This window comes from Lactuca virosa, chromosome 5 (assembly GCF_052849685.1).
Source record: "Lactuca virosa cultivar CGN04683 chromosome 5, Lactuca_virosa_CGN04683_v6, whole genome shotgun sequence".
Lineage (NCBI taxonomy): Eukaryota > Viridiplantae > Streptophyta > Magnoliopsida > Asterales > Asteraceae > Lactuca > Lactuca virosa.
The window spans coordinates 333,875,357-333,890,048 of record NC_136430.1 but is presented as its reverse complement, the minus strand read 5'-3'; positions in this window follow the sequence as shown (position 1 = coordinate 333,890,048).

The window sequence follows — 14,692 nt, the reverse complement described above, 5'->3', positions numbered from 1 at the left end:
TTATAAAGTAACTAAACCTTTTATAAATTCCCAATCTTAGTTACTTTAGGAAAATGTGAATATGGTGCTAACCCATGGAATTCACACTTTGTACCTTACCAAGTCGTTGGTGGAGCGTGTGTGGTTAACCGGCACACTAACTTGGACTAGTAAGGATCACGAAGGGTGACTTAATGTTTATCATAGATCGGTGGAGCGTGTGTGGTTAACCGGCACATTGATTAGGTGATAATATTAAGGGTACCAAGTGAATTTGCATGGTTATTCACACCTTGTTTTGTGATCCTCGGCATCCCAGTCACAAAACTTGAAGGGCACAATCGAGATTGAAACATGCCATTGAAAAGTTCAATGAATCTCAAAAGAATCTAGGAATTTCAAAAACCAATTAAACCTAATAATTCATTTCGTTTTCATGGTGGAAATTGGTGAATCGTCATTCACCTACCTTCAAATATGTTATAGCTTAGATTACGGCATCCCTCTTCTAAGTTATAATATATTGTGTTGGATCCTAGCCTTAATATTACATTTGGGTGTATTATTAAGGATTCGACATATATCTAATCTAAACTTGTTTTCTTCTTTTAAGATGTCTTCCAACAACAATGCTTCGGGCTCTAACCCTACTGGCTCCTTTTCCCTCATGAACCTTTGTGGGAGGGTCATCTTTGATGGTTCCAACTTCATGGATTGGATTCGGAACATCAGGATGGTCACTCGCTACGAGGACAAGGAATATGTCCTCGATAAGGAGCTAAAGGAGCTTGATGAGTCCACTGCTACTCCTGAGGAGGTCGCTGAGTATCAGGCACATGAAAGAGATGCCACCAAGGTGGCATGCATCATGATGGCCACCATGACAGCTGAATCCAAAAGTCCTATGAGGACTATTACCCTTTGAGATGCATCAGGATCTGATGGAAAGGTACCATCAGAGTGCTCGTCAAGAGCGGTATGAAATAATCTCCTCCATGATCACTACCCGTATGAAGGATAGCGAACCAATCACGAGCCACATGCAGAAAATGCAAAGGTATGTGGACCGTCTAATGAAACTGAATGTGAACTTCCCTGAGGAGTTGGCAATTGATATCATTTTGCACTCCTTGCCCTCGTGTTATGATCAATTTCGTATGACATACCACATGAACAAGGAGGAAGTCACACTCAGTAAGCTTCAAGGACTTCTGAAGACTGCCGAAAGTGGTCTTAAAAGTAAGTCGGTTGCTACTCCTACTCCTACTACTACCCCTGTTTTGGCTATCGGGCAAGGCAAAGGGAAAAAGAGGAAGCACCCTTCGAAGGGTACCAAGGGAAAGTCCCTTGAAGGCTCCTCATCTGGAACCAAAGGTGGTTCTATCACTCCTTCTGCCATCCCTAAGGATGTTGAATGCTTCTACTGTCAAAATAAGGGGCACTGGAAGCGAAACTGCCCAAAGTACTTGCAGGATGTCAAGGATGGAAAAGTGAAACCATCCCATGCAGGTATTTACACTATATTGTCTAATAACTCACCATATTCTAATTCTTGGGTGCTTGATACAGGTTGTGGTATTCATATCTGTTGTGACTTGCAGGGCCTAAGAAGAAGTGAGGATGTGGAGCACGGAAAGATAAACTTAATCATGGGGAACAAGAAGATTACACCTGTTACCAAGATTGGAGTTTATACTTTGTTGCTAGATAGTGGGTTAAAGTTAGATTTGAATAAATGTGTTTACTCGTCTGAAATGGCGAGGAATATTATTTCCTTTCATGCTTTGTATAAACAAGGTTTTACCTTTTCTTTTGATAATGAAGTTGGTAGTATTAATGCTTTCTTTAATAATATTCTTTATTTTAAAGCATTACCTTGTGATGGTGTGTATGAAGCTGTATCGGTTGTAGATAATTTAGGGAATAATGTATTGTGTATTGATTCTTCTACTAGCTTGGATAAAGCATCTTTGTGGCATTGTCGTCTTGGACATGTAAGCAAGAAACACATAGGCCAGCTCCAAAAGGATGGAGTTTTGGAGTCGTTCGACCTCAAGTCGGATGATAGTTGTGAGTCTTGTCTACTTGGAAAAATGACAAAATCACCCTTCACTGGTACTTGTGCAAGGGGTGAGGGTTTGTTGGACCTTATACATACTGATGTATGTGGACCATTCAAAACCGCCACAAGGGATGCTAGTCGCTATTATGTGACTTTTATTGATGATTTTAGTAGATATGGTTATGTCTACTTAATCAAACATAAGTCAGAAACTTTTGAAAGGTTTAAAGAGTTTAAACAGGAAGTAGAAAATCAATTGGGCAGGAACATTAAGATGCTTCGATCCGATCGAGGTGGTGAGTATCTTAGTACTGAGTTCCTCGACTATCTTAAGGAGTGTGGGATTGTCTCACAATTGACACCTCCCATGACACCACAGCTGAATGGTGTGGCTGAGAGGCGTAATCGAACTTTGTTGGACATGGTTCGCTCTATGATGAGTCGAGCTTCGCTACCAATCTCTTTTTGGGGGTATGCCTTAGAGACTGCCGCCCACATCCTTAATCTAGTCCCTACAAAGAAGGTTGCCAAAACACCTCATGAGATGTGGACTGGGAAAGTTCCCAATTTGGACCACATCAAGATTTGGGGTTGCGAGGCTTTCGTGAGGCGTGAGACTCATGACAAGCTCGAACCTCGAAGTGAAAGGTGTATTTTCATCGGCTATCCACAAAAATCCTTTGGTTACCTCTTCTACAGACCCAATGAGAATGTGGTCTTTGTGACTAGGAGAGGAGTCTTTCGAGAGAGAGAATTTATAAGCCAAGGAGACAGTGGGAGGCAAATTGACCTTGAAGAAATTCAAGAGTCAATTGGTGAAGGAACCTCAAATACTAGCAATCAACCCGAGGAGGAAACTCCTGTTGATCCAGCTGATGAGTCTGTACCTCCGAGGCGTTCCACAAGGGTTAGGAACACACCTGAGTTTTATTATGGATTTCATATTACTACGGAAGGTGATACATTTATCAGTGACAGTACACTGGTAAATCTGGATGAACCTAACAGTGTTAAGGAAGCCATGGCAGGCCCGGAGTCTGCTAAATGGAAGGAGGCTATGGACAGCGAGATACAGTCCATGTATGACAATCAAGTTTGGAACTTGGTTGACAATGTACCAGGCCGTAAAACAGTCGGGTGCAAATGGATCTTCAAGAAGAAGACCGACATGGATGGGAAAGTGCACACTTATAAGGCTCGACTGGTTGCGAAGGGTTTTACTCAGACTCAGGGTATTGATTATGATGAAACCTTCTCACCGGTAGCAATGATTAAGTCTATTAGGGTCATGCTGGCCATTGCTGTATTTCATGATTATGAAATATGGAAAATGGATGTCAAAACCGCTTTTCTTAATGGAAAGTTGGCTGAGGATGTGTACATGAATCAGCCAGAGGGTTTTGTAAGTGCAGAATACCCTAATAGAGTGTGCAAGCTTGAGAAATCCATTTATGGATTAAAACAAGCATCTCATAGCTGGAATCTTTGTTTCGATGAGAAGGTCAAAGAGTTTGGTTTCTTGAGAAGTGAATATGAGTCTTGCGTGTATGTAAGAGCTAGTGGGAGTATAGTTAGCTTCTTGGTACTGTATGTAGATGACATACTACTTATAGGAAATGACATCCCAACCTTGCAGGAGGTTAAGTCCTGGCTTGGGAAGTGCTTTGCTATGAAGGACCTAGGGGAAGCTGCCTATATCCTAGGGATAAGGATATTAAGAGAAAGGAGTAAAAGACTAATTGGACTTAGTCAGAGTATCTACTTGGATAAGGTGTTGAAAAGGTTCAACATGCAGAATTCCAAGAAAGGAGAATTACCGATCCAAAGCAATGCCAAACTGAGCAAGGCTCAGAGCCCGAGTACAGAAGATGAGATAGCTGAGATGAGTCGATTACCCTATGCTTCCGCTGTTGGCTCGATCATGTATGCTATGACTTGTACCCGTCCTGATGTGGCCTTCGCTTTGAGCATGGTCAGCAGATATCAGGGGAACCCTGGCAAGGCTCATTGGACTGCGGTAAAGAATATTCTCAAGTACCTGCGGAGGACTAAGGATTGGATCCTTACCCTTGGTGGGAGTGATGACTTGAGAGTGCTAGGGTATAGTGATGCTAGTTTTCAGACTGATAGGGATAACTTCCGCTCTCAGTCGGGCTGGGTCTTTACCCTAAATGGAGGGGCAATCTCTTGGAAGAGTTCCAAGCAGGAGACGGTGGCTGATTCGACTTGTGAATCAGAGTATATAGCAGCGAGTGAAGCAGCAAAGGAGGCGATATGGCTGAAGAACTTCATCGGAGACCTTGGAGTTGTACCAGCCATTAAGGAACCTATGGAGATTTTCTGTGACAGCAATAGTGCGGTTGCCTTAGCCAAGGAACCGAGAGATCATGGCAGATCCCGACACATTGACAGAAAATATCACTTCATAAGACACAAGATAGAAGAAGGACTCCTCGTGGCAAAGAGGGTATCGTCAGATGAGAACCCTGCAGATCCCCTTACGAAGGGACTGACGAGGGTTAAGCATTTGCAGCATGCGAGGCGCATCGGGCTGAGGGACGATATTAGTTTTACAGATTAGATAATTTTTCTGAAACTTGTAAAATGTAATCGACGTTTGATGATGAATAAAATGTGTGATTTATTTATGAGTAAAGTGTTACTATCATTGTCAATTATTTACTATTGTTTCAGTTTTGCATGTTTTGACTTCCAAAATAATTAATTTATTCAAACCTCCATAATCAGTCATACGTCGGAAGTAGGTATGAATCAAGATTGTCATGAATTGGGTTTGTAGATGGCTAAAGGTGTTTAGACATAGCAATGGTTGCTACAACGTTCATGAGTGCTCATAAGTTATGAGTATTGGAATAAACCCACGCTCACTTGTATCACTTCATGGAATTTATCTCGAGTGATCGTGAGACGATAATATCATATAAGTCTTCAAACCTAGAGATATGAGTTGTTGCCTATGAATTGGTTGTGCATTGATTGCACGTAAACGCATCAGTAACTTGATGTTATAAAACGTGTCTTTGTGTACAATTCAACAAGTAGTAGAACAAGCATATGGTCGAAGTTTATCTGTTCCTTCTAGAAATAGAAGCGATATATGGGCCCCTCTATGATTTTGTTTTGACCTATGTACCGGGCCCGGTCAGAACTAAATTGATGTGTTCAGTTAAGTTCTTTGTCAAACAAATCGGAAATCGAGAAACAACTGCTAGACAATAAGTAAGACATTGTTCCATGTATTTGTCCGGCTGATATCATGAGAACAGAGGGCTATATGATCACTTATCTAAAATGGCGCTTCATAGTTCAACAGAGTTTTCGAGAGCTACGATTGCCGGTTGGTTCCTGAAGTAATATAGGCAAATACAGTTATTAGACTTATCCAAGTGGGAGTCTGTTGGATAAGGTGTCTAAGTCCATAACTTATTTGGTATATACTTGACCCGACCCGGCATGGTCCATTTGGGTTGCACTTCACCCAAACTATTTATGGATAACTTTATGAGAATTGTATACTTACGATTTATTAATATATTATAAGTTATAATATATTAATATATAGTCATGTTATTTAATTAGTTTTAATCTTGAAGTAATTATGAATTGATTTAGTGATTAAAAGGAAGACTAATTAAATCATGGGCTATTATATTTATATGGTGTGGGCTAATGCTCATTTGTTAATGGGCTAAGCTTATATGGAAGTCCATGGATGATCCATGGAGCTTTTAACCCATGGATCCTTGGAAGAGGAAAAGACATGGGTTATTAGGTTTTCACCCTAACCATGTACACTATATAAACAAGCTTATGTTGCATGAAAAACACCCAAAAAAGTGTGTGTATAATAGTGGTGGCCGAAATCTAAGAGTTAGTATACTCTGTCATACATTTTCCAGGTTTGTGGTGATTTGTGATTTCCATTTGAGCCATTCACATTATTGGTGCTTGGCTCTCAAACTCCAAGGAATCAACAATCAATAAAAGGTATGTAATTCATCTAGTTCTTTTATGTTTAAAAGTACCCCATGCCATGCTAGATAGGTTATAAACCTTGGAAATTAATATTTTGCATGTACCTTAGACAAACATAGATCCAAGGTTTATTAGGGTTGCATGTACACTTAGGAAGTGTTAGAATGCTCAAAACCCAACAAGATATTCCCAAGACCGCATTTAGAACTCGCTACGGTCACTACAAATTCGTAGTAATGCCCTTCGGATTAACAAATGTACATGTGGTGTTCATGGACCTAATGAACCGTGTATGTCGACCTTACTTAGACCAATTTGTGATAGTATTCATCAATGACATCCTAGTCTACTCACGAAGTAAGGAAGAACATAGTCGGCACCTACGACAAGTCTTGGAGACATTGAGGGCCGAAAAGTTGTATGCGAAGTTCTCAAAATGCGAATTATGGATTCAAAAAGTGGATTTCTTAGGTAACGTGGTCAGCAAGGAAGGGATACACGTGGATCCCTCCAAAATCAAGGCAATTGAAAACTGGGCAACACCAAGAACACCAACGAAAATCTGTCAATTCTTAGGCCTTGCTGGCTACTACAGGAGATTCATACAAAAATTTTCCAAGATCGCAAAGCCACTCACCACCTTGACTCAGAAAGGTGTAACCTTCAACTGGGAAGAGAAACAAGAAACTGTGTTTCAAACACTAAAGCAAGCCCTATACAGTGCCCCGATCTTGTCCCTACCAGAAGGGACAGAAGATTTCATGGTCTACTACGATGCGTCCAAGCAGGGCTAGGCTGTGTACTTATACAACGAGGAAAGGTCATTGCCTATGCCTCAAGACAACTTAAGACTCACGAGGTCAACTACACCACACATGACCTCGAACTGGGAGCAGTAGTTTTTGCCCTGAAGATCTGGAGGCACTACCTTTATGGTACGAAGTGCACAATCTTCACGGACCATAAGAGTTTTCAGCACATTCTCAACCAAAAGGAGCTCAACATGACGCAAAGACGATGGGTAGAGCTAATATATGACTACGAATGCGAGATTCACTATCATCCAGGCAAGGCCAACGTAGTAGCAGATGCCCTAAGTTGAAAAGAATACTCGGGCCGCCGAGTAAAATCATTTACCATGACCATCCATTCACACCTATCCATGCAGATCAAAGAGGCCCAACTGGAAGCCTTGAAACCCGAGAATGTCTTAAATGAAGCCTTGCCAGGAATGGATAAAAACCTTATAGTCAACGACAACAAAGCTTATTATCTCATGAACCGAATCTGGACACCGAAATTTGGAGGGTACTGAGACGTTGTCATGAACGAGGCTCACAAGACCAGATACTCGTTTCATCCCAGTTCAGACAAGATGTACCTGGACCTCAAGAAACTTTATTAGTGGCCAAACATGAAGGCAGAAATTGCTACCTATGTGGGCAAGTGACTGACTTGCGCCAAGGTCAAGGTAGAATACTAGAAGCCCTCGAGTTTACTACAACAACCGGATATACTCGAGTGGAAGTGGGAGCGGATAACCATGGATTTCATAACCAAGTTGCCCAAGACAACCGATGGTCTTGACACCATTTGGATGATCGTTAAGAGGTTGACCAAATCCGCGCACTTCCTGCCGATGAAAGAGACCGACAAGATGGAGAAGCTAACTAAGACGTACATTAAATAGATCGTACGATTACATGGCGTGCCAACTTACATTATCTCTGACAGAGATAGTAGATTTACCTCACGGTTTTGGCAATCGCTACAAAAGTCCTTGGGAACCAAACTCAACATGAGTACAGCGTACCATCCCCAAACTGACGGGCAAAGCGAGAGAACCATTCAGACTCTGGAAGACATGTTGAGAGCTTGTGTGATAGACTTTGGTATAGCCTGAGATATCCATTTACCACTCATCGAATTTTCATACAATAACATCTATCACACTAGCATCAAAGTCGCGTCATTCGAAGCTCTCTATGGGCGCAAATGCAGATCACCCCTGTGCTGGGATGAGGTGGGTGACACACAACTAGCAAGGGGGCAAGTTCCTAACAGCACTATCGTCAGCCCTGAGATCATAAGGGAGGCAACAGAGAAGATCTTCCAAATTTGGGAACGACTGAAAGCATATACGGACCGACAAAAGATTTATGCGGATAAACGACGAACACCCTTGGAATTGCAGGTTAGTGACCGCGTACTGATAAAGGTCTCACCCTAGAAAGGAATGATACGTTTTGGAAAACGTGGGAAATTAAGTCCAAGGTATATCGGACCATTCGGAATCCTTGCCAGAATCGACCCGGTAGCTTATAAACTTCGACTACCACAGGAACTCAACAACGTACACCCCACCTTCCATGTGTCCAATATGAAGCAGTGTCTGTCCGATGAGACTCTTGTAATTCCACTTGATGAAATCGAGGTAAATGAGAGTCTACACTTCGTAAAGGAACATGTGGAAGTCATGGTCAGGGAGATCAAAAGGACGAAACAAAGCCGCATACCCATAGTGAAGGTCCGTTGGAACGCCAAGAGAGGGCCTAAATTCACATGGGAACGAGAAGACCAGATGAAACAAAAGTACCCACATCTTTTTCCATAGCTCATGAGTAACCACTCTAGAACTAATTTCGGGACGAAATTCCCTCTAACGGGGGGGGGGGGATAATGTGACAACCGACTATTATGGGTCAACAAAAGTCAAACAAGTCAACGGGTTAGGACATAAATCAAAACTTTTATACCTTGATTTTAGGGTTCTCGGTTTAGGACCGAAAACCTTGAGACTTCAGTGGTTCAGGACCGAAATCATGGAGATTTCGTGGTACAAGACCGAAAACACTTAGACTTTGGTGGTACTCGGACCGAAATCACCAGGTGATTTCGGTGGCTCAAAGGTGTTCTCGGTTGGGGCTTAGACCGAAATCACTAAGTGAATTCGGTGGTGCTACAACGTGATTGGTGGATCTTTTCCCAATGAAATAAATTGCACAAACCAATGCAAACATCATGTCACCCTCACCCCCTCTTATATATATTAGGCCGAAAACATCCCTCACAATCCTCACTTGCATCTGCAAAACTTCTTCATTGCTCTCAAGAAAACGAGATCAAACATCTTCAAACACTTACGTTTTTCTCCCCAGTAACATCACCAAAACATTCCCAGGAAACTATTCTTCAAGATTGATTCTTAGGAATTGTTGTAAGTTTCCTTAATTATCTAGTGTTTTTACAACACTTTCTTGATAATTTATCTAATTTACACACATTGTTATGTGTTAAAAACTCATAGGATACAACTATCTTCGAGTATTCTAAGCTTGAAGATCTTCACCGTCACCTTTTTATCCAACCACGAGCACACTCAAGGTAAGTTCATACCCCTACAGTTTTCGAGATTTTCTATGTTTTAGGGGGGGGGGGGGATACAAGTAAAACACAAGAGAACTTGTGTTAAAATACAAAATGGTTAAATACGTTTTTATTACCTTTTGTACAAAAATGCTAAACTCATGAAACAGCTTTACCTTCAGACTTGCAAACTTTTACATACAAAGTTTTGCTAAAAACACAAAGTTAGGAAAAACAAGTACAAACACGCTATGTTAATTCTTACATATATATATATATATATATATATATATGTATGTATAATGGATACAAAATTGATTACGATAATAAACTATATAAAAATTGTTTATGAGACTTTAACACTTTTGTAATATGTTGAACAAAAGTGTATAATTATATAAAAATACATATATAATTATTTCAGTCCATATTATTTTTATCATGGTAAAATGATAATGACACATACAAGGGATTATTCATTTTGACGACATATTTTATAAACTATGATAAATATAGTTTATGGGGCATACACACTATTTTCCCTTTCGGGACAAAGAAATAATTATTTTTACACTATGTAACCACTATTAGAAGGGCAATACTTTCATTTACAAGAAAATGTGTTTTCATTACACTAGACGTAAACCGGTTAATACAATTTTGTGAGACATACCTTCACCGTACCTACTAGAGTACATACTAAAGTTCCTGAAGTAAGAGAGCGTGACACTTGTGTATAGATCTATACGAGACTGACAATCCCGCACATAAACTGTTAGCTACAGTTAGACCGGCAGGTCTGGGGTGACAAATGTCTAACATTCCGACGCCTGAAGAACGTCGTAGCAGGCCAACTAGTCGCTAGCATGGTTATAATAACTCACATGGGGTATTAACAATACATTTGGTTTACGAGGCTAACTTACACTATTTTCAATCAATTTTATTTAAATGATGAAACTACACTATACTACTTTCCAGTACATATACATATCGGTCTTAGGGTATCTAAGACTACAGTTCATTAAAAGGAAATATTGGATTTTCTGGACGTACACTCTATCATTTTACAAAGAAAAGTGACAGATTTTTCTCATATAAAACGCTTATTAACTCACCAACTTAATTGTTGGCACTTTTCAAAACTACTTGTATTCTCAGGAAATCAGTAAACAAGTACCCATAAGGATTTTGAAGATGGGACGTAGTAGCGTCACGTCATATATTTTTGTCATTTGTATTTGGCATCAAACAAACAACGATTTGAATACAATGTAAACTTATAAATTATCAATATGATGGTTGTATGGCTTTGATCACTTTTATTCAATTGTTATGATACTGTACATGAAGTCATCCACCCCCAGACCTTTCCGTTGTTCTCGGTTTGGGGGTGTGACACATACAAACTCAAAGAAACAAGAACAATTGTATAAGAATGACCGATTGAACCTTATACAGTTGTATAACAGTTTCCTAGTGTTTCTCTTCGTACGGCCATAAATGCGACAAGACATCGGATCGGTGTGGTAGGAAGGAGGGTCGAGATGTTCTTCTCCATTTATAAATAGGTGATCCGACTCATTCCTGCGAGGTACACTAACCACCATTCACTCATTTCGATTATGAACATATTTTGATCAAGGTCTCTGCTAACTTAACCGTCGGAGCATTGTCCCAGGTTTCCTCCCCAGATAACCAGCTCACAAATTTGTGATTGTTTCTAGGTAATCCATCGTTAGAAGAAGTTACTCAGCTTTACTAATATGGAAGTCGGAACCGGGGGCACATCAACTCACAATTTGAATGTCGGGAAGTCATGTTTTTTTAAGTCACAATTTGAACCGGTGGCACATCCCAACAAAGATGATCTACAAAAATCTAAACGAAAATTTATTTTTACATATAAGCTTCATAACAATCATCATATCATTTGGGTTCTTATAATCACAACGGTGTCATACAAAAATCTAAAAAAAACCTTTTGCAGTTGCCTAAACTTTCTCAGCTGTTGACCTGTCAACCAGATTTTCGCAGATAGTTGACCGCAAAAGTGTGGACTATTTGGGTTATTTTTTTTTATGTTTTGGCGATTTTTATGGTAATTCTTTTTAAAATGACTATGATTATTTTAAATAAAAAAGCACTTAGACTTTGAACTTACGGATCAATTAGTTTTAGAAATTCAAGTTATCATCCAACTCTTTTTCTAAGTTCGAACTTGAGATCGATACCCTCAAGAGTTGTATGTGTTCTGCATAGATATCCACAATATTATGCAGAAATTTTTAGTTATAAATTACATAGCAAATGTCAACAATAACCCAACCAAAACCAACCGCCTTTCCCCATCATGTTTGATAAAAGAGAAAATTACAAAATTAGTCAAATACACTAATTACCTTACAAATTTAGCCAAAAAAAATAGAAATTGCAAAAATAACCACTAAATTCGCTGATGGAAATGCCCCATCTGCAATTTTGGCTTTCCATCTGCGAATGTACAAGTGCCTAAAGCACAGTTGTGCTTTAGGCACTTGTACATTCGCAAATGGAAAAGTCCATCTGCGATTTTTGCTGTTCATCTGCAATTTTCGAGGTGAAAATCTATAAAACGGTTTTTTATTTTTTTTCTTCATTTTTCGCTCTTCAATATAGAAAAGTTATCTCTCTCGGGGATTCCTTTTGACGATTTCTTGAAGAAAATGGACGATTATTTCAACAATCCCGAAAATATGGTTAGATTTTAACTCTTTTTATGTTTTAATTAACATTTATTTAGTATATGTATTTATTATTTTATTATTTATTGTATTGGTTAGTGTAAAAAAAATGAAATTATATTGTTTGTGATAGGGTAATTTTATTGTATTTGATAGTTTTAATATTTGTTATTAGTACACTTGAAGTTTAAATGCTATTTTGTTAGTGGTTGTATGAATGTACAAGTAGAGACTGCGTAGAGTGTACATCGGGTAGTTGTACATTTAGTAAAATGGTTAGAATATGCTAATTTTTTTAAGTTATTAGTTAAATAAATTGTTAGAATAATGTTTACAATATGTTTTGGTTAGTGGTTTAAGTTGATAAATTGATATACCATGGTTAGAATATGTTATTTGTCGTTTGTATAGTTGTTGTATAACTTGAAAAATTATATATTCTTATCGTATAATTGTTTTTATAAATTGAAAAATGGTTAAAATAATGTTTACAATATGTGTACAATAGTCGTTTGTATATTTGTCGTATAAGTTGAAAATTCGTATATATTTGTTGGTGAAGTATAAAAATTTTTATAGTATGGTTAGAAAATTTTATAATATGTGTACAATAGTCGTTTGTATATTTGTCGTATAAGTTGAAAATTCGTATATATTTGTTGGTGAAGTATAAAATTTTTTATAGTATGGTTAGAAAATTTTATAATATGTGTACAATAGTCGTTTGTATATTTGTCGTATAACTTGAAAATTTGTATATATTTGTTGTTTTAGTAGAAAAATTTTTATAGTATGGTTAGAAAATGTTATTTTATATAATTTGAAAGTTAAAAATTGTTTGTATATTTGTCGTATAACTTGGAAAATTGTTAATTTAGTTGTCGTTTTAGTTGAAAAATTGTTTGTTTATATGGTTAGAAAATGTTATTTTATATAATAAGAAAGATAAAAATCGTTTGTATATATGTCGTATAACTTGGAAAATTGTTTATATAGTTGTCGTTTAAGTTGGAAAATTGTTATAGTAGCGTAAATATATAAATTATTTATTAAATATTTGTATTTGCATTGTTATTATTGTTTATGTTATTATTGCATTTAATAATTATATATTTTAAAATGAAATAGTTGTTTAGTTTTCTAATATGTTATTGTGTTTTGTGTAGCATGATTATAATAATTTCAATGTGAAAGCTATTGTAAACTTAAAAGGATCGGGGTGTAACATATGGGAAGTATTTGAAGTGTTAGATGGTGTCTATGACATCCCTATTTTCACGGCCAGAAAAGACCGATTTTGTTTATGATTTATAAAAATCAGAGTATCTCTTTTAGTGAAAATGTTGCAGAATTTGTTCCCAGTAAAACATGATAAATACGTTATCAAAGCATTTCCAAAGAAATGTATATTTATTCATTTTAAAACATTTGGGATGTCATCGTCAATACAGAAACATAAGCATAAACAGAACTTACATTCATTTACACTAGTGATCTACATCTCTTCAATCTCTCAGTGTAATGTAACTTCGTATCGACACCTGTGATACAAATAAACTGAGTGGGTCAGGTTGGGAAACCTGGTGAGTACATAGGGTTTTCAACGCACAATAATATAGTTAATTTGTTTCTTCACATAATACATGTCAAACAACTAACCCGATTACCCATCCTCATTATCTTCATTTGATATTCCCTAACTTAAGGTTCATCTCCTACATCGTATTTACCTCTCATCTCTTTACATCGCATTTCCTTATATGTTCGTTCCTAAGGATCATCGCCTACATCACACAGGCAATAATGGTTCGGGGATTACTCCCTCAATACGCTCCTAGGAAGGATTGGAGTATCATCACATGAATATGTAGTTACAACATCGTCTGAACTCGTAATTCATAGTAAGGGTTAGAGTATCATCACATGAATACGTAGTTACAACATCGCCTGAACTCGTAATTCATAGTAAGGGTTAGAGTATCAGCACATGAATACGTAGTTACAACATCGCCTGAACTCGTAATTCATCACCTACAGGTTATGAGTCTGCTGGTGTTTCCACGGGGTTGTCTATAATAGTCCGTGGTCGCCATCTATACTCTGGTAGATGACTACATCTCCAAATTGTCAGATAAGGTTATAGTATCCTTCATCCTACATCACCTATTCATCATCACCTATCTATCCTCACCTAATTATCATCACCTTCCTATCATCACATATATCTCATCATTTTATTTCATCACACACCAACTATTTCATCTACCCATGTTTTATCCCAAAATATTTGTAGATATAAAATAAATATACAGTTTAAATCATTTAAAACATGTATAAAATTATTCATCCAGCATAGACAGCAAGTATTCAGATAATATGCACACATAGCACGTAATTTATATAAAATACTTCATATCTATGTGTAAGATGAAAGTAACTATGCACTCACTTGATAAGGTGGTCACTTGGTACTCGGACAACGCTTCGTTAATCTTAAAACAATTTCCCTCGGACAAAACCTAGTATCATTACCACTAGAGTTTAGTCTAACGTTAACCGCGACTAA